Source organism: Python bivittatus, unplaced genomic scaffold, assembly GCF_059951505.1.
Source record: "Python bivittatus isolate LINGU-HERP-01145 unplaced genomic scaffold, Pbiv_v1 ctg000700_np1212, whole genome shotgun sequence".
Lineage (NCBI taxonomy): Eukaryota > Metazoa > Chordata > Lepidosauria > Squamata > Pythonidae > Python > Python bivittatus.
The window spans coordinates 62,773,775-62,794,308 of NW_028277098.1; the positions used below are offsets into that span (position 1 = coordinate 62,773,775).

Consider the following 20,534-nt stretch of genomic DNA (forward strand, 5'->3'; position numbering starts at 1 on the left):
TCACCCATAATTCAAAGCTTGCACTTTTGCAGGTGCCAGTTTGGCTACTAATAACAGTCTCAGCTGAGAGCAGGCAGGCATTATAAGCCACTAATCTCCACCACAACACACTTGCCAAGAGACTGGATCTGCCAGGCAGAAAGCCAAATTAGATGCTACAGTGGAAGTGTCCAGGGCAGATAACTGCAGTTGCAGCCCACCATGCTGAAAATAAAACTGTGGTCATGAGGAGAGTCTAATAAAACCGCTTTGTTTATTGTACCTTGACATTCCAAACGCCAGTCTGCATATCTTACTAAAATTAAAATGATTTCACTGCTTTGGCACTGAACAGTATTAGAAATACTAGCACTTGAAGATTATGCACAGTCTATGGTTATATACAATGACTGAAAGCTGGCAAAAAAGGTATATTCCTAAATATTAAGAAGCCTTTAGAGAAAGGCCATGCTCGGTAATACAGCATGCGCTTTGCATGCAGAAGCTGTGTGCTTTGTCTAAAAATCTTGGAAGAGCCACTGCCAGTCTGTACAGACAATGCAGGGGTAAGCAGACCAATGTACAAGACAGCTTCTGACATCCCTGTATTCTATATACTACACCCAACTGCGCTGCTGTGTGGTGGTTGCATCTGGCCAAGTGTAAGGAGAACTTCATCTCACATCTGTATCTGGTCTAAACACCTGGGAAAGCAAAATAAGTGATAACATTTTCCTCCCCTCTTGCTTATGAAGTAGTCACCAATCCTTTTTCAATTATTCAAAGCACTTAAAAGAACTCAGACATAATGAACGAACGCATGTGCGCGCGCATACATATAGAGAGAGATGCATAGTGTCAGTTCTTATCTCCCTACCCAAACTGCATGCATTCACCAGACTGGCCTGTAACCTGTTCAGATCCAAACTTGCATGGTCACTTTGGGTGTGCAGTATCCTGCCACATGTCTAGGGTCTTACTATTCTTCGAACTGCATATCCCATTTTTCCACATAATTGTGCACAACGAGGCAGATATAAGATAAAGTATAACAGAGGCAACCATATATACAACAAACAGGTAAAAACTAATGCAGAGTTTATATGCACATAAGGACAGTGCACTTTAATGAACAGGTAAACCTTCTGGGCATAGATTTTGTCACTGAATTGTATATATTAGCTAAACAAATGCTAATGCTAACTGTAACAGTACTAGGGCAAGTGAGCCTCAATACTCAAATTCTCCAATAGGCCAAATGTTAATGGATGCATTTTGTGGATGAATCATTTTTATCATTGTTCCTAATCCTCATTTAAAAAAAACCCCAAAATTTCCATTAAAAAAAAGCCAGATGTTATCTTCCTACTTTAAATATATTTTCAATGAAGCTACGGATTATGAAGCTACTGCAAATCTGCTTTTTGCCCTTCTTAAGATTCACATTTCAACAATAAAATAAGCATCTGTCTGCTATGAATGCAATGCAGCCACTAGAGGCTAAATTGATCTGGCACAGGATCAATTCAGGCTCCGCTTTATCCCTCTCTTGGGAGACAGTCTGAATATTTTAGTTAAACACAATATAAGCCCTACCTGATAAACAGAGAACAGCATTTCTTTGTCTAAGAAACCAGGAAACAACTCATCAAAACTTTACCTGAAAACCAGGTAAGCAGGCCAGGCCTCAGCATGATTTAAAGGGAAAAGCCAGACAAAGGGAAGGCAAATTTAAAGCACACTTTAGAAGGATGGCAACTGTTCCAACAACATGTACTTAACATTCCTGCAACTTCTGCACAACTGTTTTCCTTCTTTAGTCTGCAAGATCCTCCAAAATAGTTTTTCTTTTTGAACCTAAAACCTTGAGGACTGTATCAAAACATAACAACTCAATAAGTCATACCAAGCTGGAAAAAAAAAATCTTCAAAATTGTATAATATAAAAAATGATGGATGAATGGATGCTGGGCAAAAATAAAATCACTGAAAACCAGAAATTGTTCCAAGAGAAATTATTCAGTACCAATGTATATTAATAAACTATACTAGTATCCAACAATGCAGAAACATGTGATACACATTATTATTGGTGGTGGTGGTGGTGGTGGTGGTGGCACAGTCAGCCAGATCTTTAGGCTGGATTTGGCATTTTTATTCACCTATCAAGTCCTTCCCAAGGACCTGGGATAGGCAGATGTTGTTGTTGATGGTGTTAAAGGTGTCATCACAGGATATAAGGTGTTCCAAGTAAAGCTGCATCATCATCATCATCATCATCTTATCCTGCCTTTTTTTATCTATCTATCTCAAGGCCGCGAACATACCTAATCCTCCTGCCTCCTATTTTGCCTACAACCACCACCTTGGGAGGTGGGTTGGGCTGAGAGAGAGGAACTGGCCCAAAGTCACCCAGCCGGTTTCATGCCTAAGGGAGGCCTAGAATTCACAGTAATGGGAATAGGCATACTTAATTATACTGTATGCTGCTTTTCCACTTTTAAATCTTTTAAAATCTCTTTTAAAAACAATGGCTCAAAGCAGCAGAATTTATCATTCTCCCTCTAGATGCAAATATAGGGTTTTTAGTAGCCAAAATAGCAGCAGCAGAATTCATCCACAGAAGAGAGGTATGAGCTGAGTGGTCAATGCTGAAGTTCTCAGGAGTGCAAAGTTGTTTTAGAAGAAATTGGAAACAGGTAACCGCAAACAAAAATGGAGCCCACTTCTTAGCCACTGGAAGCTGACTCTCTGGGGGATGGAATTGGGTGGGACTGAAAAGTTAAAAGAACGGACCATATTGAAGGAGAGTAAGCTTTGCAGTGCAATTATAAGCAACGTCTCCTGAAAAGTAAATTGGATTGCTTTAATGAAGCTTAGACCCCATTAAGGAGATGTAGAACTGCAACTTAGAATACAAAAGAGGAACATTTCACACTGCAACATTTTCTTTAAGCCTCACTTGATGATGTCATTGTGTCTAGCCCACTTGTCTACCTTAAAGAATACACAGCTTACAATTACATCTATATAAAGAAGGACTGGGCTGGAAAGTAAACATCTAGAGCAGGATTTCTCAACCTTATCAACTTTAAGATGTGTGGACTTCAATTCCCAGAATTCCCCAGCCAGCATGGGGAATTCTGGGAGTTGGTCCACACATCTTAAAGTCGCTGAGGTTGAGAAACCCTGCTCTAGATGTTTTGCTTATTTATAATTTTGAAGCATATTTTTAAAAAGCTAACATACTGTAAAAAATGAAGTTATCCCCTAGGGAAAAAAGAAAAGGACTCTGACCTTGGCCTCCCAAGAACAGGGACAAGAAAAACTGCGAAGCTTTCCCCCAAACTGAAAGGTGGACTGAACACATTTATGAGCTTCCTCTCTGATGTAAGAGGACAAGGGACAAGTCCCTCACCCTCCTCTGACCCCTCCTCCCCCAGGGGTTCCTAAATATGTGCCCAGAGTAGGGAAGATAGAAACACAGTTGTAATTGATTTAATTTCACCTCCTTGAATTAGCTCCAGGTTTTCGCTAAGCTGAGGCTTCTGTTATCTCACTGGCTCTTCACCAGAGCAAGGCTAATAATATGTTGCAAAAAGTCTTATTATCCAAAGAATGCACAAATATTGCCTTGATCTAGCAGCTTCTGTAAGTACAAAGACAAAACTAAGAAAATTCACAATGAAGGAAGTTCCATGTTTCTTTAAGATTCATGAACTGGCATTCAATTGCTGATTTCAGTTCACTGAAATTTTAAATAAGGCTGTAATCACACACCCATTTACTGAAGAGTGTCTCACTGAATGAATATGCAGCGGTTACTTCTGAGTAAGTGTTCAGAGGATTGTTGCAAAAGTGTGTCTTTGCCAGTTGTTAACAAAATATTCCAGCTGTTTTGTCCCTACAACAAAATAATAAATTTCCAATAATACCATTGCATTTCAGTTTTGTTTCCCAACAACCTATGTTAACCAGAAAAAAAGCTGAGTTGGAGAATGCCAGTAAAGTTATTTGGAATGGAAATCTATTTCTGTTTCAAAACAAACTTTTAAATAAAATTAGAAGGTGAGAAGGAAAAACCAAGTATTCTGTGGTCTATTTGAAGCAACTCAACCCAGGGAGTGGGAGGAGAAAAGAAATGCATCCTTATACTGGATCAGCAGGACTGCCAGATCTGGGCTGCAAAATCTGGATAACCACTAAGTGGCAGCAAAAGGATACAGAGAGCTCTCTTTGTTGCCACCTAGTGGCCATTAATTTTCCAGTCCAGCTCTGGCAGCACTACCATGAACCTTTCCCTAATCTAAGGCCTACCAGATTCGTTGCACTACAATTTACATCATTTCCAACCAGTTATTGAACAACTCTTATCATCCCCTACCAGAGCAACCACTGGCTAGATGGAAATTATGGGGATTGTAGCTCCACAGAAGCCAGCTGAGTGATTTTGGGCCGGTTACTCTCAGTCCTAGGAAGAAACCGATGGCAAACTATTATACTTACTTCCAAAAATGCTGCCAAGAAAGTTGCAGGGACTTCTCCAGGCCAGGAGCCAAGACTGCCTACCCCACAAGAAAGTTCAACGTCACTTTTTAGAAAGCTATTTTAACACCTTGAGGCTTTCATTTATGTTTTATTGGATTTTTTCCTGTACTACGTCTCTCCCATGTGTCATCAAAGACAGCTATAACAATTTAACAGCAGAATCAATCTGCCTGGCATAAAAAGGAGCGTGAACAAAAAAGGAGAGGCAGATGTTTCAGAATAGCTTGCTCATTAGGCCACCATGTCTGAAAACCCATTTCACATCTGTTCTGCAGAGCAGCGTCAGGCCAGAGCACCCACAGACTGCATGCACATGACCTTGAAAGAAAGATTTCAGATATCATTCAGGAATTATCCCCAACCTGGTACCCTCCTGATGTGTTGGACTACAATTCCCAGAATTCTCAGCCAGCTAAACCAGCATGTTGAGGGCTGGAGGACACCACGTTGGAGATTGCTATATGATTGCAAAACTCACCAGATGACCTTGAACAAATCTCCATCTCACAGCTTTACCGGGGTGGATAAAAGAAATATGCCTTCACATAGGCAGTTAAACTTTTAAGTATTTTCTGTAGACTATCTGAATTGCAAGAATGAGTTGTTCTCAGACCACCCTCCGTCGCGTTTGCCAGCTTCCAAGCAAAGCAATACTGCAGGCCAGCAGAGGGGTGAGCACTCACATTAACTAGTTCCTGCACATCCATGCTCCACGCCAATATAACAGCACCAGCAGTGCCAGCTGTATCTGCTAATGTAACCAAAGGCTCTACCGCATTGATAGTTTATGGCTTGGAAGGTCTTAATTCAAATCACTCATCAGACATCTTAAACTTGAACTTCAATATTCGCAGTGGGAAAGAGAACGGTGCCCTTTAGAAATAAAGATGGGACCTCAGCAGTTTGCTTTCAAATGGGCCAGGATTAAGGACTGCCCCTCTGCCAGTCAGCCTCCTCCTCTGAGTTAATGCAGAAGAATAAAAATGGAAATCAAATCAAGTGAGAAAAGCCTAAAGCAATCCCAAAGGTGGCCCCCTCCCCTTAACCTCTTGGCCATGGTAGTGGGCAAGGATTAAGCCCTGCCCCACATGACCCAGCTGATTGCATTTATATGTCAGGATGTAAAACCCGCCCTGCTGAGCAGCCTTTTCTCTGCCTGAGGCAGGGAAGGCGGGGTGGGGGGTGGGGTGGTTTCTGCTGAGTGTCTCGCCCAACAGACACACAAAGGGGATTAGCCAAGAGCCTCTCAGCCCTGCAGAGTAATCCATCAAATTATCCCCTTGTTGGTGCTGCTGTCCTCTTTTGGGGAGGGGGCAAGGCTCTAAAGGCTTTTAAAGATGCTGAAATTACACTTGAGCCTGAAACGGTCCCCCCAGCTGCTTCTAGCTGAGCCCTACAATGGGACAGTTGTAAACAGAAGACGAGGATCTGGAAGGGAAAAGAGAGGGAGCGCTACAAGGGGAAAGACGAGAGGCAGCCAGTGTTAAAGAGGGCAGTGGCCTCTCCCATGTGTCAAAACCCAACAGGTGGCCTGGCCAGCTCTCCTCCCTTGTGGTTTCCGGTAACAGAAACAACAGCGCTGAAAAGTAGCTGACCATATACCAAGTTCCTCCCAGCCCACCCCACCCCTTCTCCATTTGGGGAATGAGTCCCCATTTCTAGGAGTTAAGTTTGGTATTGTATAGCAGCGCCCCAGGCATTTCCCTTTCTTCCAAGCCATTCAGGGGCTTTGGGCTTTATCGCTTCTCCTTCTTAATACACATGGAAGAGATCCAAATTTCAGCTAGGCTTTTCCCAGGGCTCCTAGTGCTCAGCTGCATTTGACCATCTGCCTGCATTCTTGAAGAATGTGAAGTGAGCCGTGGGCATGGTCCAGAAACACCATTTCTTGAAGAAGTGGTTTTACAAGCACTTCATTCAAACAGTCCTTCTTCAGGATCTGGAAGGTTATTTGGAGGGTAAGTGGGATAAGAAAACAGAGCTTTTATTTTTATTAAATAATGATAACATATATTAGTAACTTTTAAGTGGCATTAATATTCCCAGATCTCAAGATAAGCCTCAAGGATGCAAAGCTACTGCAAGGCCACGCACGGTCTGTTCCCAGGCTCTGGTTGGTCATTTCATCAGCAGAGGCCTCCGTCCTTATCCACCATCCACTGTCAAATAATAACTTTCATGTCAAGACAGTTTCAACTCTCTTTAAAATCTGGACCCAATTTCAAGTTCAAAGCAGTTTAAACAACTTTGTTTTAAGATGTTCTTCCAATAAGCTATTTGAGTAAGCATAGAGGGGAGTGGACATATCCTTTAATCCAACTTTCTGGCAAAGGAAAAGGTCAGTTACATATCATATGTGAGGGGACAAGAGACACTATGCAGGGATGAAATGCCAGAGAGTTTTAGTTTTTTGCCATTTTTATCTAGTATGGGGACCACTTCACATGCAATTCTGCCTTCAAGCTCAAACAGAATATAGGTTGCACGTGCATCTGAACACTTCATTTCCTCACAGCCATCTTATGAAATAGGTATTTCAAGCCATTCAGTGTGAGTCGCATGACCTATTTATACAACAAGGTGCCACTTCCCTATTTCATATAAATATTTGCTGTTTTAAGAAAAAAAAGTATTTGTCTTACTTTGCTATCCATCCTACCCCACCCCCACTTCATAAGATACCACTCTTTTGAAATGAAGGCTGACTTTTTGAAGGCCTGGCAATACAGAAGTGTAGTAGGAGTAGCTTGAAGACGCAGCATTGTGTTCATGGGGATAACAAGTATCTAACTTTTGCCCCTACGTGCAAACATACCTCTTTGCATTACAGGTATTTTCACTGTCTCACACCTCCCCTTTTACCATTCTGAAAGGTTTCCATCAATACAGAACTTGGAAAAGAAAGCCAAGTCCAAATTATCTTGCTTTGAGAATTCAGTTCTAATATTACATCTCTTACACACTCTGGAACTTTTAGTCTCTTGAATCCAGAATACTGAATGTAGGTTTTCTATCTCCCTCTTTCTCCAGAGTCTCTCTAAACTCATACTTCCCTCATACAAAGTTGTAGGATACAATTCAAAGTCACCAAGGTCATGAATTTGGGAGGGGGGAGAGGTCATCTGCACTGCTAGATTTCACATTTAGAAACTAAACTAGAAACTGAAAGGCAGATGATCTGAAGAGCTTTAGGTTCTTCCCCCACTTCACAGCTTAGCTCTGAACAGAAACAAATACTCTGCCAGTTTAACATCACTCCATGACATCAAGAATCTGAAAAATGCAAAGGTCAGACTGAAAACAGCAGCAGCTAACTTTGTTCCCCCTTTTGTGACAGTGCCTGGTCATGCTGTCAAAGACAATTATTTACATTTTCCATTTTGCCTTTTTCTTCCAGCCAGCACAATATAGAGACTTTTGGGCCAGATGTAGAGGAGACCTGCCAGCTGATACAAGACACGCTGCAGACTGAAGCCAGAGGCCTCTGGTTGGAAGGGAAGCTAATGAACCTAAAGGAGGATCCTATGGAAAATCTATACGGAAATAGTGCTAACTTACCATAAAACAAAATGGTGAATTTAAAATAAAAGTTTTTCTGGAAACCATGTTTTTTGTGATTATCAGAAACATTTGTTTTCCTTGTAATTAACAAATGTATATGGTTCCAAATAGCTCTTTCCACAGCAACTCTCTCACCCATACTGATGCATACAGGAAATAGTGAGATGTACACATAGCTAAAACATAAAACTAAGAAACTGTGTCTAGTATGGAAAGCTGTTTATAACTGGGCTTGTGGTTTACAACAAAAAAGCAACAATGATTGGGTAGTGCTTAGGGCAGTGTTGTCCAAACTTGGCCACTTTAAGATGAGTGGACTTCAACTCCCAGAATTCCCCAGCCAGCATGGCTGGCTGGGGAATTCTGGGAGTTGAAGTCCACTCATCTTAAAGTGGCCAAGTTTGGACAACACTGGCTTAGGGGCATGTTCTGGAAGCCATGCTGGCTATGGATGACAAGACTAGACTGACACATCTAAAAGACAGCAAACAGAGAAATTTTGTAGTATAGTAATATGTTAGGACCAACTAAAGTCTCATTTTATAAACCCAAAGAACATGCATATCACAATCAATCAGATTTCAGTTCTAGATAATTTCAGTTCTTTTTTCTATGATTGCCAGTCAGGCTGGAAATTGAGCAAAAGAAGATTGGAAGAAAAATGGCTACCCCAATTATTGTTGTTTCAATGTCCGTAGTTTTTTAACAGCCTTAATATGGCTATAAAAGAGATTATGCAGGCATAGCTGAATTAGCACAGCAGCAGTTTTGTGAGTCAGAGTCAAAAGGCCTGCTCATTATGACTGAGTTCACGCTTGCACATAGTTTGCTTAACCAAGGTTAGTTGAATGAGCTATAATTGGCTGGGTTCACATAACATATTACAGCATAAGCCATGGTTTCCAAGCTCCAAGGGCTGGATTCAGATCCAACACAATACGGTAAAGCCAAACAAACCATGTTAGCACAATGTGTGAAACCCAAAGTACAGTTCTTTGGGGCAAAAACATAAGCAGTCCACTGGCTAATTCAGTGCAAAAAGGCTGTCTACTTAAAATTTTTGAATAGGAAGATAATTTGATGCCAATAGAGAGGCCTTATCTGGTATAGAACAGCACTGCAGTGATAGGAGGAAACCACATTATTCAAAATCTCAGCCATGAGAAGCTTTGAAGAAATTAAGACAGCAGATTCTTAAACTTCCTTACTTTTTTTCTGACTGAAGTTGAAGAGCATGACCTTACGCTCTTTGGTGGAGGACAAGTTTTGAGTTCCAGACACACTAATGGCCCCTTTTGTAATCACATGGTAACTAATGCATTTTTGCCTGTGGCAATTTTGTGGTCTGCAGTTCCAACTATTTATAACTATGCCAGCTATTTAATGTCATCGTTGTAATTTCTGACCGCTGCAAAGAAGGAACCTGCTGGTAATCTCCAAAGTAGAGGATCTGGCTTGGAAACCAAGAACCCATAAGAAAGAAGACAGGTACGGAACATGGACTAATTTCAGTTAGAATGTACTAAAAAAAAAAGGCAGGACAGAAGTGGATGTAGTGGGCAGAGGCAAGTCTCATATCTATAGTTGGGTTGGAAATGCCAGATTTTGAAAGAGCTGCCTCGCTTCTCTCCCATGTGACCTAAGTGCCATTTTGCCACTATGAATCCCATTCTTCTCAGAGTCACTTTGTAGATTCCTGCAGATCACATCAGACTAATTTTCTCTTTAAGAGGAAAGGCATTTCTCTAACTTATCAACATTTCTTTTTAGAGCATGGAATTTAAGTTCCTGGCAGCTATAACTATAACCATTATCCCTAATTTTGCCACTTACTAAAGCAGGACTGGAGAAACTTATGGCTCTCATGCTATTGCTTAACCATAGTTCCCAACTTTCATTAATGAAAGTGAGAATTATGGTTGAGACACAGGTTCCTCAGAGTTCTACTAAAAGGACTCAGCCCAATTTTGGATTTTAGGAAACTTGTACTGTTTATATTTCAGTTTTCCTAAAAACCCACAATATAGCTAAGACTGGTTAAGATAGGGTCTTCATCATATTCTGCAGTATATCACAGAGTTAGGATTTATGGCAAATCACGTGACTTTTCAGATTTCTATAATTTCTTTCAAACAGCACACCACCTTAGTCTCTTGTAGAACTGGGATAATTAATTGAAAGGTTTCCACATAATCAGATCCTGTTATCCTGTTCATTTCTCAACAGGAAAAGAGGGAGAGTGGGTTTTGGCAATAGAGGCTTGGCTAAGTTTGCATTCTGAGTCAAACTTGGCTGTTGCAAAATTCTAGCCTTAATACACACAGCATGGTTGAGAAGAACAAGGCTAGCTGTAAACATGAACTCTCTCACTTACTGGCGCTCTATAAAGACAGGGTGGGGAATCTTTCAGGCAGACTCTGAAAATTACAGGCACGCTCTCTTCCCGTTAGCCCTTTATGTTTAATTTCTTCAGAAGGCTGGATTTACCAGATCAAAGTTCATGGAGAAGACAGGTGGAGTGGAAAGCTGGACAGGTAACAAAGCTCCCCCCCCCCCACATCACACTTTTTTGGCACCTTCACGTTAGGCTTCCCTGGAGAATAACTCTATAAATAATACACTTTGGTTTCCAAAAAGTACTTACCGTATGTTGCAGGTAGTGAATGTACAACATAGGAATCAGGTCAGTACCCAAGATCATGCAAGTATATAGAGAAGGGAGGATGAAGTGAGAACAGTCATACCTGCTGCAAAAGTCCAAGGTTCTTTTCCTTGGGGCACCCATTATTTTCAGGTGTGATCTCATATTGACCAGAAGTAAATATGGGGATACTCATAAAAATTTGGGGTGGGAGGAAGAGAATCCTGGCATTATTGTATTTGAATCTGAACAAGTTGAAAAAACATTCAGGAAGAAAGCAATGACAAACCATTTCCGTACAAAAAAACTATAGTGACGTGTTCAGGTAGTCACCAAGAGTTTCAGGTAACTCTTAACCTTTAAATACAATAATGCCAGGATTCTCTTCCTCCCACCCCAAATTTGATCTGGGCCAAGATATAATTAACATAACATGCAAATCATAAGCAAGAATGATCTTGTATTTGTCACCTGGGAAATGCAGAATCCAGGATCAGTGTGACTCTCACGAAGCTTCCTATAACTCACTCTGAACTTTGGAGTTAATATAAACAGGATGGTATGTTTAACTACCCTGTTCATTGGCTGGTCCAACTGCCATGTAAAGGTGATGAAATATATGACTCTGTGCAATGATACTCAGGCACTTATCTCCATACTATTCCATCTGACTGCAGCAAAGGAGAGGCACCATACTAAGACCCTCCCTCCCTCAACCCACCCACTCATCCACCCTCCATTTATCTGGGACAAGCTGCCAATTGGCTGCTCCACTCATCCCAAAATAATCTGTAGCAAAATAATCTACAGCAGTAATCTGTAGCAGGCATTATGCAACTTAATTATGTAATCTTTATAAAAGATTGGTGGCTTATTTGCTTATCTTCCTCCTCTCAGGGTCTCTCACTTTCTCTCTTCCATTCATTGCTTTGATTCTTTATTTTGCTTTTAGTATTTTTTCAGAAATGTGGCAAGGCGCAAGAAGAGGTAGACGAACATCTATTCTAAAGAGAGCATACATGCTCAGCCTCTTTCTCTCTTTTGGTGAGATACTAAATACAGTGAATGATAGAAGCAGGAAGGTTCAAAGCAGAGTTAACTGGAAATAAATGCAAGCAATGCCATTTAAGGACTTTGATTCAATTGAGAAATATGACTGAAATATAAGATTCAGAAAACCCTATTGGTGACCCCAATGTCACTTCAACACAAAAAACATTTTAGTAAAGCCAGCTTGCAAACTCAGCTCCATTCAACTGTTATATCTGAAGATGGTTCTTGATTAGTTCCCATTTTGCAAAATGCAGCAAAACAGCTACCAGATTTAAAAAAAAAAAAAAAAAAAGGATAATGTTGCTTTGGAGTGGAACAACACCCTGTCCCTTTGTCATCTATTGACATTAGATTTGTGAGTCAATGATGAATAGTTTTCAAAGGTAAGGAATAGAGACATTGTTCTCAGAAATCGAAAAAAGCTCTATTGCATCTTTTCTTCCAGGGACAGCTAAGTCCACACACTATGTTTAACTTTGCCTTTTCTGTAATACATTATGCTGCACTTAAGTAGCTTTCAAAACATGAAGCTGAGTTTTTCTTTGTCTGCACTCATATGTACCTGTCTGCAGTTCAGGTTCTTTGTGTCTTTTGCATATGAACTTGGACCTTAACTAGAGAGATTAGATTTTTTTTTCTGAAAACTTAGCCAACAACAAAGGTGCAGTTAGGTCATTTTAGATTCAGGAATTAATGGCTTCCGTCCTCTTAAGATAATAATGCAGTACTGTCTATCTGAACATAAGGTAAGCCTGACCAGCTAGATCTGGGGGTTCTTCTGTTTGTTCTATCCAGAAACGCTACTGATTGAAAAGAACATTGAAACTCTTCTGACAAGCAGCAATATAGACCAGCAATCCCAGTATGACAGTAGCTTCAGAGAGAAATCAGAATTGGCTGCCATTAAAAGGAAAGTACAGTTGCAATATGGGATATAGCGACTCTACTGTATTTGGGAAGTGAATTTTGGTGCTGTGCCAAGCTCAGTAGCTAGCATCACTGAGACAGCAAAGCAAAATTGTTAGCCAAAGAAATCGGCTGCAACTATATAAGCCAGAAGGGGTCTTTCTAGCACCTAGGATATGTTCTACAGTATTACTTTTTAAAGACATTGCAGAGATAGAATTAGGATGCAATGATTTTTAGATTATAAAAATAATAAAGGGGGGATAAAATAAATAACTCAAGGTGGTGAACATACCCAATACTCCTTCCTCCTCCTATTTTCCCCACAACAACAACCCTGTGAGGTGAGTTGGGCTGAGAGAGAATGACTGGCTCAAGGTCACCCAGCTGGCTTCGTACCTAAGGTGGGACTACAACTCATAGTCTCCTGGTTTCTAGCCTGGTGCCTTAACCACTAGACAAAACTGGCTCTCTATTTGATATATATCAAAATATATTTGATATATATGTGACTATTTCTCAGTTTATCAAATACAATGACAGAAATGAAGATAACTTTAAAGGTGAGATAAACAATATTCTAGCAATGACAGTTCCTACTGACCTAAAAACCAGTCTGGCATTTAAGCACCAATGTTTGACTTTAAACTTCATTTTTAGAGACAGGATACAAACACAACTATGTAAGGCTAAATGAATTCTATAATATAACATTAACCTGTCTGGATGGTATGGTAACTTTGTCATAGGGTGAAAAAGAGTAGAGGAGAGAGAGAAGAGTGCAGGAAGAAAAACAAAGAAAAATCAATCTTATTCAGGTTCCTATGAACTTCTGAAACTTCAACCCTTTATAGAAAGTGCCATTTGGAATTGCAGATTCTTGTAGCAGTTCCCAGGACAATCTTCTTTGGATGTCTTAATTGATTTCAAAACCCCTAGATCACATCAAAGATCTGCACATAATTCACTTCTGCATGACTGACCTCACAGTTTGCAGCTTCTCCTGATGTGACTTTTACACCTGAATGCAGCTACATCGTAGGCCCCAGAAGATGTGTTTATGGACTTCTTCCAGACCTGGCATCTGCTTGCAGAACATATGCAGGTCTCTACTCTGTCTCTCCAAACGAAACAAACACTGCAGTTTCAGATGCTCTGATCCTTCTATCCCATGTCTTACTTTCCCAAACCTGCCTTCTTTCATACTCAAACTGGCAAAGCATTAGAATAAACATATTTCAAACTTAAACATGGGAACTGATTTCTACTTGGGTAGGAAGGGAAAAAAACATGTGCCACTAGTTATAAGAGGCTCCTAGTAATTAGCAAGGGAGATAAGAAAAAACACACAACCTTGTTAGACCGCTCTAAGTCAAGAACTAGCAACTTACTCATCTCTCCCAGCCCCAAATGAAGCTCCATGAAATAAAAGCGCATGTTATTGCCTTAGGATTCCTATCAACCATTCCCCAGCCATGTTTTCCTACTGAACCTTATGTATATATTTAGCTCTCACATTGTACTCCTGCTTGAATAAAAACAGCTGCAAAGTAATTTTTCATTTTTAGTATGCACTCACCCCAGAGGCCTTTTTTTGTAATGATGGGGAACATTCATGCTATGCTTTTCTCCCTACAACAGTATTGAGAGCAGATTCACTGATCCAACTTCAAATCAGCCTAGAATCGGTCAAACGCTGACTCAAATCTCTATCTTTTTTTTATCTGAGGTGCAAGAAAGCTGTTTAAATATAATCAGTACATTTGTCCAAAAAGAGAGATTAGACATCTTATGGGCACAGTGCTGTAATTGTTGTTTTAAACTGTAACCACATAGGTAAACCTAGAGGAAACCAAAGTGAAGTTGAGTGTCTATAAAGGGGGACATTTTAAACTTTTGCTTACTTCAAAATAACTCTTTTAATTAAACTCTTCTGGTACCTTAAAAGACTAACAATGCATTATAGCACAATGAACTTTTACAGACTAGAGTCAGATGCATTAGATGAGAAAAGACTGGAAATGGTGGAGTCAAATAGCAATAACTGAGTTCCAACATAGACAGGTTGCTTAACTATGATCGTTGAATAAGCCACAACTGGCTGGATTTACACAACATGCTAAATCACAAACAAACAAATCATATTGAAGCTTAATACAATATGCAAACCAGTCCATAATAATACAAGGAGTATTGTTCATAACTATTCACCCCTCTTTTTTCTTATTACACACACTCATACAAAAACCTATGGAAGGAAAGCTAGAACTGCTACACACCACTGTCTTAGTAGCAGTGGTAGGAACTGAATGCTCTAGAAACAATCTAGGTCAGTCTTCCCCAATGCTATGTCCTCCCCATGTGCAACTGTGCAAAGAACGAGAAGACTGTAAACATTCTAATTTTCTGCCACCGTAACTGATGCAGCCTGGGAATAATGTGAGTTGTGGTTCAACACATCTGGAGGCAGCAAAGTTGGGGGGAATGAGCCCCTAGAATGTAAAATATTAACTGAAACATGCCTGGAAAGAAAATAGAATCTGCCAGTATATTTCATATCATAACAGAGTTGGATGTGCAAAAGCTAGGCTCACTCAAAGTATTCAGTGCTGCTTTGTGCATGCTTCAGTCAATTATTATTGCAACTGTTTAGTATACAGACTGCTTTCCAGGACTACCTTATCCATCTATGTCTAATTTAATAAAGATCAATAGTTATATAGTGTTCAAAAAGTACAGTTCAAAAAGCTGATACTACTTTGAACCTTCTCCTTTCATAATGTGCAAGAGTATAATACAAAAATTATTATCTCAGATCTGTCAGAAGATCTGTCATAATTTCAGACAAATGTGTTATACTACTTCAGATTTTGCTCTATAGAGAAAGGATTAATGGGCTTGTCATAAAATTGATCACTGGAAACAAAACAAAGTCTTACAACAAAGTAAGACGGGCCACATTAACTAGCATTCTGTTTACAACAGGGGAAATGGCCCAGATCAACCAGGACAGCTATAGCTAAGGCTCGTGCAAGCCATCTCCTGGGTTAGGAGAAACCCATCTTTGAAAATACCCAATGTATTTATTCTTTCTAGATAGAATAATTTTGGAATACCCGAGAATTAAAAGAGAATAAGGATTTAGAGTATGTCAATACAACCTCAACCTAAAGACAGTCCATTATACTGTATATGTGTATATATATACAGACACACGTGTGTGCTTAGTCTACTTATAAATATATACACAAACATACAGAAGTATATGTGCACTTGTGTTTACACCCACACACATTCATATAGACTATGATAATATCACATCAGATCTAAAATTGCATGCTGGCAAGGAAGAGCTACCACCCTCTCATTCCCTCTTTTACTAGCCACTTCTCCCCTAAAGTGCCAACACTACTGACTGATCATTATTTTTGGCTGTTAAGAGACTGTTACCTCCAAACAGCCATGTAGTATAACATGTAGCAGCCATGATAAATTTTATCCTCTGAGCATAACTTTGTGATTCTTAGAAATTGGGAAATGCAATCCTTACTCAGACTCCTGTGATATCCAAGAAGTCCATGTATATAGAGGAACTAAAAATGAATTTTATGAGTGAGCCCAGACTCTACATCAGCTCACTAGCTTTAAGCTGAACCTACTTGAAAGAATCTAAGTGTACTCATCACTCAAATATTTGCAATTTCCATTATCGCTACACCAAATTATGGCTATATGCTTGTGTTAGCAGGTGCCCTATACCTCAGATAATCCCAAGTAAAACACTAAGGTTATATCCCACTCCATCATAAAGGCTTAGTACTACTTACAATCCATTATTCAGTTTCCCCAAAGCTAGGATTTTTAAAAAAAAAAAAAAGCCAAGGCAATAGCTTTTATTGGATTAACTTCTGCAGATATAGGAGTGTGCAAACTTGATTTTCACAGGCCTGTTCCACAAGCAAAGCTAACAAAGGAGTAAGTGTAACACAAACACCAGCCTGTTCCTTGAGTACTACAAGTTAATCCATTTCTTAAAAAGAAAGACCCATATGGATTATTACATATTTACAGTCAAAAAGTGACCTAGGTCACAAAGTTAAGGAACAGTTGCTTTCTCTTTACCTTTGGATCAGGAAGACAGAGTTTAGTTAATTATTGGAAAAATACTCTTTCTTAACCACAGGTCAAATTGAGCAATCTACCTGTTACATGTCAGCTGTGGCATGGGCATTATGAAATCCTTGGTGGAGTTTTGTTTTTTGTTTGAGAAAGAGGCCGAACCCTGTGAATCTACCAGAGTTAATCAAGGACACCAGCTTCCTTGCCCAGTTCAGAAGCTTCTGCTGGATCCTTTGTCTGGCAGGATCCACGTAGAACTGAATTTCAAAGGAGGGGAAGGGGTATTTGCTTGTCCAACCTGTGTTCCCCCTCTCACAATCAATTCCTCATACAATTCTGAAGTGGTCAATAAAGCAATTTAGAAAAATGTAGTGGGAAATGTGTGTTATGTGAAACAAATCTTACTTCAGATATATATTTTCTTGGCCACAGCTTGGGCCATAGGAGCCTGAAGAGCCAATCACTTAAACCTTTATTATTAATATCAAACATGACTTATCACCATTATCAACAATAACATCAGGCCTAACGCTTCAAACAGCACCAGGCACCTGTGTTTAGCTACCATTTTAATTTTTCATAGTACAGTAGTCCTTGTGACAGTGGTCCTCTGGGCCACTGTGAAAAATTAAATTTAGCTATGAATTTATATAGCATAATAATAGGAGCTAGGTGCCTTGCAAACTATAACATGTCAGTGCAGTATTAAAACAAAATTATAACAGTTAAAACTTTTTATCTAATAAAGTTTTTAACTTTTAACCCACCCTTCTCCCCAAATTTTAAATGTCAATTATTAAAAAGCCCCTGGTCAGACTTCACCAGGCTTGTTATATCCAGATGTACTGTAGTATCAGCTCCCAGAATTGCCTGACAGCATAACCAAGGGGAGTTGTAGTCCACCATTTCTGGACAGCAAGAGAAATTTCTTTGCCCAATACCACAAGACTGTAATGATGGCATTGGGCTCCAGTAACCCAGTTGCCACAACTGAAAATATCTTCCCCTAGAGATCAACTGCCTTGCTTTATCTGATACGAGCAATCAACGCACATTTTCTAGAGGAAATCCTAGTTTGGGGCAGAATGTGGCTTTTTAGATAATTCGATTCCAAGGAATCCAAAGATTCCAAGGGTTGTTAGAAAGTAGGCCCTGGAAAGCAGGCCCACCGCACCTAAACAAGCCAGACTTTTTAAACAAAATTGGTGCAGGACCTGCATCTTTCTGTATTTCCGGAGGCAGATTCTCAGCTTCCAGAAATGTTGACAACACCACAGGGTATAGTTGGAAGAAAGAGAGAAAAGAATCTGCAATCTCTCTCTTAACCCATGAAAGTGATTTAAAAACATTATGTTTGTACTTTATAAGACAGGGCAGCAAGTGGGCTGTGTCAAATTTGAATCTGGATTTCCAACAATTAACAAGTTTTAGAATGTTTAGACTATCCAGCCAATAGGAGATCAGGAATCCAAGAAAGAATTAGAGGCAGAGAGAAGTTCAAGATGAAGTTAACCTGATGATCAATTTTCCCAAGGCTGGGAGGAATTCCTTCGTCATCTAATAGGCTACCGCTCATTGAGTAGCCAGCAGTAATCCAGGGGTAAGTCGTTCATTCATCCGCAACATTTCCCTTACCGCCACGTATCCAGTGAACGGCTCTGAAACCCAACTGTCCCAGGTTAAAGGTAACTAAGGAAACTGAAGTAGCAAAACGTGGAACCCTGCGCAGTTCGGTCATCAGAGATTGCCGCAGCGGGTTCAACCAAAATAAACTCCACGATTAATATATGACTCATACCTCCTGCAGCCCCACCCCTTTCCGGAGACGAAAGCCTAAGATTTTCCAAAAGAGCCGAGATTACGATGATCAAGCAAAATAACTTTAAGGTGGTGCGCTTGCGGTATCTCAAACCGAGCGGGCGCTGCCAACAATGCCCTGCTCTCAAATACTGAGCCGGCTCTTCCCGCGTGCCCCCGAATTAACCACCCACGCTACTCCGCAGCAGCCGCCGGAGGAGGAGGAGGAGGAGGAGGAGGGAGAGGGCTCGGGGCACACCGGCCTCCCCCGATCCCACACGCGGAGCCTCAGAGGACCTGCCCGAGCCCAGAGGCGGCGCCGGCCTTTCGGGGAAAGCCATCGCAGCGGTGGGGCTTCCTTCACAATTCACCTTCCCAGGCGCCAACCCACTGCAAAGCCGGACAGAGCCGAGGGGGAGGGAGGCTCTTCCAAGTGAAGGGAAAGCGGCCCCGCCTCTCCAGGAGATGCCCAGAATTTAAAAAGGAGCCAGGGCAAAGATGTTGACTTCACAGGAGGCGGCTCGGAAACACTAGCCCACGTGTTGCTGAAGTACCTGGAAAAGAGACGCGGCAACTCGCACGCCGTCTTCCCAAAACGAAGCCGCATCTCCGCTGCCACCCCCGAGTAGCGAGTTACGTGTGGACTCTATCGCAAGCCGGCTCTCGTTCCACCGCCTTTTAAATCGCTGGACCTCAAGGCGCATGCGCCGTTGTTGCCTGGGAGGAGTGACGTTGGCTCGCCCAGATCTGGGGCCGAAGGAGCGTTCCTTGTGCGGAGAGCGGCGAAGTTACTTTCTCATCGGCTCCCGCGGACTGTACTTTTAAGGTTGCGATCCGCCTACGTTCCAGCTTTCGGGAATTGCGTGATTACAAGCCCTTTTCATTTCAGTGTTGCAAAAAGCACGCCCCAAAGCTTTGTGGCTCTTTAAAATTATGGCCAAAGGATTATCGATTTCATCAGATATGTGACGTGAAAGGTGTCCTAAATTCTTCTGATGCGAATAAACACGTACACAGAAATATACAAGATGCTAAAAAACGAAAATGCAGAAAGTATATTTTAATTCATTTATTGTTCAATGTGTAGGTATACCCTTCCTTTCTTGTTCTCTGAATATTCAAGGCTGCTTACAACAATTAAATGCAAAAGATAACACAAGAAAATCAATACAGTTAAGATCAAATTAGAATTTGAAATCAGTATCATTAAAATTATTCAACCTGGGAGCCAAGCAGAAAGCCTTGCCAAACTTGGGTAGCTGGAGCATCTCCCAAATGGCAAGAAAGGTCCTATATATTTAAAAACTTTATTTTAATCTTCTACGCTTCCAAGGTTTTTAACACCAGCAGTTTTTAGGAGAACAGGCAAATAAATGGAATAGCACTACACTTGGGCCTGAATTGCCATGCTGTAAAATTGCATGTAGGAAAAAAGAAACAATTGTAACATTTTTATTTGGAAGCACAGACATTACTTAACATAAATCATCTTTCAGGTCAGTTCAAAATTGTACTGTACTGAAATAGTTGATCTCAGTGTTGTATTTCAGGCAGAGCTCCAAATATAGAATACTGAACAATGATCCAGTCTTTTTACTTTCAAGTTCCCCAGATTAAGCACAGGTTATATACATCCCCATATCTAGGTGTTCATAATTTGTTCATAATTTTTTTCTTTCACTAGGTCATTGTGCAGACTCATTTTTGCTGGGAAGATCATGATGCCAAGACTTCTGCATGACAACTAGTGGTTCTTTTTATAACTTTTAATCATGATGTTAATTTGATGTAAGCCACCCAGAGTCCCCCATTGTGGGGAGATGGGCGGGGACAAGTCCACTAAATTAAATAAATAAATAAATAAATTTTTCTGTTTGTTTCTAAAGGAGAAAGGTTTGATGAAGGTATCATGGGTGGTCTATGGAATTCT

The 20,534-nt window shown here is 40.5% G+C and overlaps 1 protein-coding gene and 1 long non-coding RNA gene across 3 annotated transcripts in view; one reads left to right on the forward strand and one right to left on the reverse strand.

Annotated features, from left to right (window-relative positions):
• The window catches only part of LOC148214227 (uncharacterized), a 36,056-nt gene extending 27,927 nt beyond the window's left edge, over nucleotides 1-8,129 (forward strand). The window contains exon 2 of the long non-coding RNA XR_015798583.1: nucleotides 7,925-8,129. This is a non-coding gene — a long non-coding RNA (uncharacterized LOC148214227). The remainder of the gene's footprint in view (nucleotides 1-7,924) is intronic.
• The window catches only part of SLC45A3 (solute carrier family 45 member 3), a 38,471-nt gene extending 19,175 nt beyond the window's left edge, over nucleotides 1-19,296 (reverse strand). Inside the window, exon 1 of one of the 2 annotated variants that reach the window (XM_007422155.4) lies at nucleotides 19,159-19,296. The gene's annotated coding sequence lies outside the window, so the exon portion shown is untranslated. Of the gene's footprint in view, nucleotides 1-11,200; nucleotides 11,277-19,158 lie in introns of those variants that run through there. The other variant, XM_025176498.2, reaches the window with a different exon arrangement.
• Between the last annotated feature and the right edge of the window lie 1,238 nt (nucleotides 19,297-20,534).